The 8,669-nt window shown below is 49.2% G+C and overlaps 2 non-coding genes across 2 annotated transcripts; one reads left to right on the plus strand and one right to left on the minus strand.

Annotated features, from left to right (window-relative positions):
* The first annotated feature begins 2,010 nt into the window (after positions 1-2,010).
* TRNAT-AGU (transfer RNA threonine (anticodon AGU)) lies at positions 2,011-2,084 on the plus strand. The gene has a single exon. It is a non-coding gene; the product is annotated as a tRNA-Thr (tRNA).
* A 3,266-nt stretch (positions 2,085-5,350) lies between these two features.
* Positions 5,351-5,423, minus strand: TRNAV-AAC (transfer RNA valine (anticodon AAC)). Its single transcript has one exon. It is a non-coding gene; the product is annotated as a tRNA-Val (tRNA).
* Between the last annotated feature and the right edge of the window lie 3,246 nt (positions 5,424-8,669).

The following is an 8,669-nucleotide window of genomic DNA, read 5'->3' on the forward strand; positions in this document are numbered from 1 at the left end:
CCAATGTACATGGCAGAGGGGCATTGCTGGCACATGATGGCATATATCACATTGGTGGATGTGCAGGTGAACGAGCCTCTGATAGTGTGGCTGATGTTCTTAGGCCCTGTGATGGTGTCCCCTGAATAGATATGTGGGCAAGGATAGGTTCCTGGGTTAGTGGTTCTGTTGTGTGGTATATGGTTGTTGGTGAGTATTTGCTTCAGGTTGGGGGGCTGTCTGTAGGCAAGGACTGGCCTGTCTCCCAAGATTTGTGAGAGTGTTGGGTCATCCTTCAGGATAGGTTGTAGATCCTTAATAATGCGTTGGAGGGGTTTTAGTTGGGGGCTGAAGGTGATGGCTAGTGGCGTTCTGTTATTTTCTTTGTTAGGCCTGTCCTGTAGTAGGTGACTTCTGGGAACTCTTCTGGCTCTATCAATCTGTTTCTTCACTTCCGCAGGTGGGTATTGTAGTTGTAAGAATGCTTGATAGAGATCTTGTAGGTGTTGGTCTCTGTCTGAGGGGTTGGAGCAAATGCGGTTGTATCGCAGAGATTGGCTGTAGACGATGGATCGTGTGGTGTGGTCAGGGTGAAAGCTGGAGGCATGTAGGTAGGAATAGCGGTCAGTAGGTTTCTGGTATAGGGTGGTGTTTATGTGACCATTGTTTATTAGCACTGTAGTGTCCAGGAAGTGGACCTCTTGTGTGGACTGGACCAGGCTGAGGCTGATGGTTGGATGGAAATTGTTGAAATCGTGGTGGAATTCCTCAAGGGCTTCTTTTCCATGGGTCCAGATGATGAAGATGTCATCAATATAGCGCAAGTAGAGTAGGGGCATTAGGGGACGAGAGCTGAGGAAGCGTTGTTCTAAATCAGCCATAAAAATGTTGGCATACTGTGGGGCCATGCGGGTACCCATAGCAGTGCCGCTGATCTGAAGGTATACATTGTCCCCAAATGTAAAATTATCATACACATTGTAAGGAGAGTGGTCAGTTTGGATGAGCTATTGCCAGCAGGAGAGTGAGTTTGGGGGGGGGGGGTGAGACAACCTGGATTTGTGCTGGAAATGGCCCAACTTGATTATCATACTCATTGTAAGGAGAGTGATCACTTTAGATAAGCTATTACCAGCAGGAGAGTGGGGTGGGAGGAGGTATTGTTTCATGGTCTCTGTGTATATAATGTCTTCTGCAGTTTCCACAGTATGCATCCGATGAAGTGAGCTGTAGCTCACGAAAGCTTATGCTCAAATAAATTGGTTAGTCTCTAAGGTGCCACAAGTACTCCTTTTCTTTTTGCGAATACAGACTAACACGGCTGCTACTCTGAAAGTGGACAAGAAGCTGGATATGAGTCAACAGTGTGCCCTTATTGCCAAGAATGCTAACGGCATTTTGGGATGTATTAAGTAGGAACATTGCCAGCAGATCGAGGGATGTGATCGTTCCCCTCTATTTGACACTGGTGAGGCCTCATCTGGAGTACTGTGTCCAGTTTTGGGTCCCACACTAGAATAAGGATGTGGAAAAATTGGAAAGAGTCCAGCAGAGGGCAACAAAAATGATTAGGGGACTGGAACACATGACTTATGAGGAGAGGCTGAGGGAACTGAGATTGTTTAGTCTGCGGAAGAGTAGAATGAGGGGGGATTTGATAGCTGCTTTCAACTACCTCAAAGGGGGTTCCAAAGAGGATGGATCTAGACTGTTCTCAGTGGTAGTAGATGACAGAACAAGGAGTAATGGTCTGAAGTTGCAGTGGGGGAGGTCTAGGTTGGATATTAGGAAAAGCTTTTTCACTAGGAAGGTGGTGAAGCACTGGAATGGGTTTCCAAGGGAGGTGGTGGAATCTCCTTCCTTAGAAGTTTTTAAGGTCAGGCTTGACAAAGCCCTGGCTGGGATGATTTAGTTGGGGATTGGTCCTGCTTTGAGCAGGGGGTTGGACGAGATGACCTCCTGAGGTCCCTTCCAACCCTGATATTCTATGATTCTATGAAGTGGAACAGTTGAAAGCACCTTCTTGAGGCAGGCACCATGGCTTAGCTGGCTAAAGCACCTGTTTAGTAAACGGGAGATCCTGGGTTCAACTCCCAGTGGTGCCTTGTTGTGTGGCTTTTGGTCTCCTCTGCTCATGTTTTCCTATGCCTTCCTGGGAAACAGAAGAGACCTCCCTTGGCAATCCAAGTAATAGCTTGCCAAGGAAAAGGCTTCTTTAGAGAAAAGCGTTGGAAAGAATCAAATCACAACCCCGCAGTTGATGAAAAGGCTGCCGTGATGGGCATTGGCAAGGGGGTTGCTTGAACTGCAATTGCTGCAACACAAGAGTCTGTGCCGCACGTCCTTGTGATTCGCTGGGGATGTCTGCGCACTGTTAGGATATAGATATTCAGGCCTGTCTGCAAAGGCCTGTACTTTAAGAATTTGCATTTATGTTTATTATTTAGCTAGTTCTAGAGGTATAAAAGAAAGAATCAAAATCGTGGTCTGCCGGTGTAAGGTCCTTCTCTTACTGTGACAGTCTGAGGCTCTGTGCTTAAGTTAAGGCCTTTGGCAAGGCAGCAGAGGCAGCCATAAGCTGGGAAGCAACCGGTCACATCCTCACATTCCAAACTAGTCACACTGAAAGAAGGTACTATTGGGCTGTTAGGAATACAATCCTGTCCTGATAATGCCTATCGCCACCAGAAAAAGGGAAGTGCCTAGAAGATGTAAAAGGAAACTTAGTTTGATAGCATCCTGTCTGGCAAGAACTCACTTAGCAACAGCTGGGATGTGAAATCCTCATTTCTGTGTTTGTTCTATCACTGTAGTCCCCATTTCCCTACTGTTTGTCTGTATCATCTCTCGAGTAGCAGCCGTGTTAGTCTGTATCCGTAAAAAGAACAGGAGGACTTGTGGCACCTTAGAGACTAAGAAATTTATTAGAGCATAAGCTTTCGTGAGCTACAGCTCACTTCATTGGATGCATTCAGTGGAAAATACAGTGGGGAGATTTATATACACAGAGAACATGAAACAATGGGTGTCACCATTCACACTATAACCAGAGTGATCAGGAAAGGTGAGTGATTATCAGCGATTACCAGCAGGAGAGCTAAACGTATTTGGACAGAATGACGGATTTCAGCAGATCATGCTTTGTATGAAATATCACAACCATATATGAATGATGAATATGTGGGCTACAGGGGGCTATTTTGAGATATATCATGTGTCAAAAGCCTCTAGAGACTGGCGTTTGGGAAGAGCTGGCTGAAGAGCCTTCCTAGTAACTGTGAGATCCTGGCTTGGCCTGTCAGTTTTTTCTTGCTGAACAAAACTTATCTGTTGGGCTCCCTTTTTTGTATATCTTTATCATAAACAGAAAAGAAGTTCTTGGCCAATCCTTGAAAGTCCTTGTTCAAGACACAGAGAGCCTCTGAATGGGGGCAGGGAGTAGGGGTGCGGGAGGAGGTCGGGGGGGGGGGGTGCTTACCTCGGGCGGCGCAGCTCCCAAACTGACCAGCACACACTCCCCCTGGCAGTGGCTCTTAGGTGGGGAGATGTGGGGGGCAGCTGTGGAGTTTGCACTCAGGCAGGGGCAGTGTGCGGAGATGTTCTCCCCCTAGGGGCCACAGGGACATGCCGGCCACTTCCAGGAATGGTGTGGCATGGAGAGAGGGGGGCAAAGGCGGCAGGGCATATAGCAGCTGGCATAGATCCATTCATCACTTGCGGGGAGGCAGTGGGTCTCCGTGGGCTGTCTGGGGCAGGGGCAGTACTAGAAGTGGCTTGGGCCACCCCTTTGCCTCCTTTCTCTGGACTTCTGGCTCATCTTGCTGGCTGCAGGGATTTTAGGGTGCAGCAGCTCAGGGAGAACCTCAGCGGCCACCTCCCCCATATGCAGAGTAACGGCTTGACCTGCTGGCCAGCTAACTAAGTCACCAGGCCACCAGCTTGCCCCATTGGACCCAACTTGTTGATCTGGTGGCCAGAATTATTTGCAGTCAGGATTTTCCCCCAACAATATCCCACAGGGGTTGAGGGTCATCTCCAGCACAGGCCACAGAGGAAGGCTTAATGCTCGAGCTGCAGCACGTATTGGGCAGTCTTAAGGCTGGGCTCCCCAAGGCAGGAGAGAAGCAGAAGACTTGGACCCCAGAAAAGCAGCCTGGAGCTTCCTGGATCCCATTCACTCGCAGCCAGCCCCCTGCCCCCACTCTTAAGTCATCATTGGTGCCCCCAAGTTGGCCAGAAAGGAGTAGCGGTTCTCACTGGAACAAGTTCTCACTGGAACAAGGGGGGGAGGGATAGCTCAGTGGTTTGAGCATTGCCCTGCTAAACCCAGTGTTGTGAGTTCAATCCTTGAGGGGGCCATTTATGGATCTGGGGCAAAAATTGGGGCTTGGCCCTGCTTTAAGCAGGGTTTGGACTTAGATGACCTCCTGAGGTCCCTTCCAACCCTGTTATTCTATGATTCTAAGTCCACCCATGGCTCACAGGCCACTCCCAAGACCATCACAGCACATCATCTTGGCCAGAAGGGAACCCACTTGGACTCACCATTTCTTCTTTTCCTTTCATCCACAATCCCGCTTCTTCTCCTGGGAGGCAAGTAGCCATCCCTGGGCTGCCAAGAGGCAGGCACAGGATTCTACCTGCCAGCAGCCAACCGCACTATGATGGGTTCGGCCCTCGGAAGGGCAGGCCGGGGTTTCCTGGATCCCAGTTGCTCACAGCCAGCCCTGCCTCCAAAGCCATCAATCACGCCCCTGGGTCAGCCACAAAGGACTAGTGGCTCTCACTGCCCCACATGTGGCTGGGAGCCTCTCAAGCCCATCACCACACCCCCAGCTTGGCCAGAAAAGAGTGCTGGCCCCTGCCCACTCGGACTCAGCTTTGCTTGTCTTCCTTTCACCCAGAATCGCCCTTCATCTGCTGGACTGCAAGTAGCCAACCCTGGGAAACCAGGAGGCAGGCACAGGATTCTACCTCCCAGCAGCCAACTGCACCTCCCCAGGCTTTGGCAGAACGAATGGTGACGCTCTACTAACCCCGATTAGCCGCTTAGCTTCTGCCCTGCCTTCCTCAGCATGACTTTCCTCTTTTGCCCCATTTCTGTCTCACTTCCTCCTTTGGCAAGTCACACAAGGGAGGCCAGCAGGACGAGCCAGCCTCCTTAGGCCAACCTCCAAGGGCAGAGGAGGTGAAGCCACAAGGTGACTGGCCTAGATCCTCCAGCTTTCCCCAGCTGATTCAAAGACGCTTTCTCAGCTCATTTCACCACCCTCTGTCCTGCGGGGGTCGGGGTTATCCCAGGGACAGGCCAGTGGCAGAAGGAGGAATGCCTTGCTGGACAGCTAGAGGAGCTGGGAAAAGTACGCTATCATGTTTCTGCCTGGTTTTGAACCGGGGGCCTTTTGCATGTTAAGCAAACGTGATAACCACTACACTACAGAAACTCCATCATAATGCTCTGCCCTGCCCCTCAAATTCCATCCACTTGGGTGGTGCTCGCCCTGGCATACCCCGATGGGAGAACCTGGAGAAAGTGGTGGCAGCCCTTCGATAGGTCAGCTGGTAGAGCAAAGGACTGGAGCCAGCACTCAGGAAGTCATCCTTACGTTGCTCTTGTGACTTCAGCTTGAAGGAGAGCTTCTTTTTCTTTCCCTTGCTGAGAAAGAACAAGAGAAGAAAGAAAGCTCAGGTGGGCCAACTTGGTGCACAAGCCCACGCTGTCTTTTCCTGCTGCAGAGCCCGAAATGAGGGACTCGTGGCAGATAAAGGCACCGCTGCACTTCCAGAAAACAGCCCTCTCCTGCACAAAGACGGATGAAAAAGCATGCCACAGCCTGGGATTGAACCAGGAACCTCTAGACTTTCAGTTTAACCCTCTCCACACTGACCTGCTTGGCTTGTTTTTGGTGTTCTGTGTCTCACCTTGAAGCTCAGGCTCATTAAAACATATCTTCAATTGATGGCCAATGCAAGAGTGTCATTGCTTGCTATTTTATCACTTGAAAATGCCATTGGCCAGTGTTTGGCTCTCTCTGTGCTGCGCTTCAGTTCATGAGGGGAAAGGCGAGAAAAGAGACCATTGAACTAAAGGCCTACGGTTAACAGTCTAACGCTGTCTCTTAGTGTAACACTATTTAAGACTGGTCCACCCTGTGTTGGTGACCGTTCGATTTCTAGATGTTAGTACATTTCAGTTACTGTTAAAGTTTAAAAGTTTCTATTTGCTGAAAGGAAATGAATTTTTTATTTGCTTCTATAAGGGATGAATAAATACAGATTTACAGATCCTAGCATGCAAATTTATCAACTTATATGACAGAGAAAATCATTCATCCAAATTGTGCATCAAAATAACAAAATGAGCTACAAATGCAATAAAAATAAGGTATTCAGTGGTTTAACATGGGGGGGGGGCACCGAAGATGCTTCTCGCCTGGGGTGCCATTTGGTCTAGGGGAGGCCCTGTCAGGGAGAGCAGGAGTTAGTTTCCCATGCCTATTTTCAGGCTGTAATCTGTGGGCACCCTGCTCTGTGGGAGGGATCCCGGTAGCCCAGACTCAGGGCTGGAACAGGCCCCTGATTTAGGGGGTGGCTGCATGGTTTACAGCGCTCTGATGTCTCAGAAAATCTGTCTCTCTCGAAGCCTCAGATCTGCGTCCCCAGAAGGCTCCTGCACCGCCTCCTCTCCCTTCACATTCTGTAGAAAGGACCAGTATCAAGGGTTAGGGGTGAGCTATAGGGCACTACCTGGGTGGCTCTTTCTCTTTACTTAGCCGTGTGCTGTAGCTCAGAGAACTCTTTTAGATGTCTTCCCTCCCACAACCTGGGAAAGGGGAAGGATTATCAGGTTCTAGCTTGATTTGAATGAGGATCATTGGACCCTAGAACCATTCACTGCCCTTTCCTAGAGAAACCTGTGATACACAGAACGGGGCTGAGATAAATGCTTACTGGAGTCAAGAATTGCTCCCCTGGAATACCAGCAGTATTGCGCAGCTGGAAATCTCACAAAAGGAGCTGCAGTATTGGTGGTTGTTGTGGAAAATTAACCACGCATTGTGTTTGGATCAGAACAAGCCTGAGGCCAGGCCCACTTTATTACAAGCATATGCAGGGAGAGTCAGCCACAGTGTAGCTGCTCTCCTGAAGGGAGGAAATACAGAAGCTTATATAGCTGAAAACCACAATTAGTCAAGCACACTTCCACATTAGTATTTTTCCCCAAAAAAAGAAAACTTAACAGTACTTTACATTATTAGGAATATAGTGAAGGCAAGCTTTTCCTGTTATTGACAGGTAATCCTATTATGGTTAACAGCCTAACACTAGCTGTTGCGGTTACATTTCTCAAGATGAGCTATTGCAAATTTCCTTACAATGGAAAGTTTCCATGCCCTCCACTTTTGCTCTCTGGTCACGTACACACTTTAGCTTGACCAAAGTCTCAGGCCTACTGTAGTGGGGTGGCTACCCCACTCCTATCCTAGATGGGGCTTCAGCAGGCCAGGGAGGTGGTGCAGGTCGGCGGCCAATCAGAGAAGGCCTGCTAGGGAGCCAATCAGAGGCTGGGTTACAGACAACCAATCAGAGCCAGACTCAGCCATATATAAAGGCTGCCCAGGAAGAGTGTGGGCAGTCTCTTCCTGATGGTTAAGGGAGGAGGACTGGCTCCTCTGCTGGAAGGTAGCACTTTGGGCAGAGCAGAGTTGGGGTGCTTTGGCCAAGGAAAACCCCAAGCAGGTGCATAGGGCTGAAGGGGAAGTGGCCCAGGGACAATAGCAGGGCAAGGGGAGAGAAGGAGGGCAGAGAGACTGCTGCTAGAGGGTCCCTGGGTTGGGATCCAGAGTAGCGGGTGGGCCTGGGCCCCCCCTTCTCCTTGTGCTACATTGGGCTGAAGAGGAGTGTGGCCTGATCCAGGCTGTGGCTGGGCCCTTCAATAAGGGGCTAGACTTAGAGGCTGTAGCTGGCCACTACAACAGGTGCAGATTGTGGACTGCTGATAACACCAAACCCCCAGAAGGGGGTGAGACTGGAGCAGTGGGTGCTGCTGGAGGGCAGTGTCCTGAAGAGGATGCTGCTGAGCTGGGAGCAATGAGGGTCCCCAAAGCAGCAGAGCAGATGAGGGGCAAGGCACCATGTGAAAAAGGTGCTCTGTGACTAGACAGAACTAATTCCCAGAGCAACCAGTGGGTGGTGCCAGCATTGGTGAGTCCTAACTCCATCACACCTACTTAAAGTTTTCTCGTACAATCACCCCACTTTGGTGCCTACTCGGCACCACCTTGGTCTGAGCTTCCATATTCATGAGCCTGTTAATTTTCTCTTTTTCTTCTTCCTGTTCTTCTGCCCAAACTGTATCATACATCTCATTTACAATCATCAGTGCCACCTGCTTTCTTGAACCGAGGTTGGCAGATTTTTGTTTTGGCCTATGCAGTTATAAATGCAATTACATAATCCTATGCTAAACAGCAGTAAAAGCAATAACATTCCCACTGTGATTTGATATAGTTGGGATTGTTGTATAGTCTTAGTCACAAAACACAATACACTAGTCTTGGTACACAAAGTAGATATTCTATAGGCAATATAAAAGGCATTCTTTTTGGTTTGTGAATTTTTCACTTTCACATTCATATGAATTTGTCCCTGTAATTTGGAAACTTTCTGAACCCCCAATAGGAGTGGAA

The sequence above is a fragment of the Caretta caretta genome, chromosome 28 (assembly GCF_965140235.1).
Source record: "Caretta caretta isolate rCarCar2 chromosome 28, rCarCar1.hap1, whole genome shotgun sequence".
In the NCBI taxonomy this organism is placed as follows: domain Eukaryota; kingdom Metazoa; phylum Chordata; order Testudines; family Cheloniidae; genus Caretta; species Caretta caretta.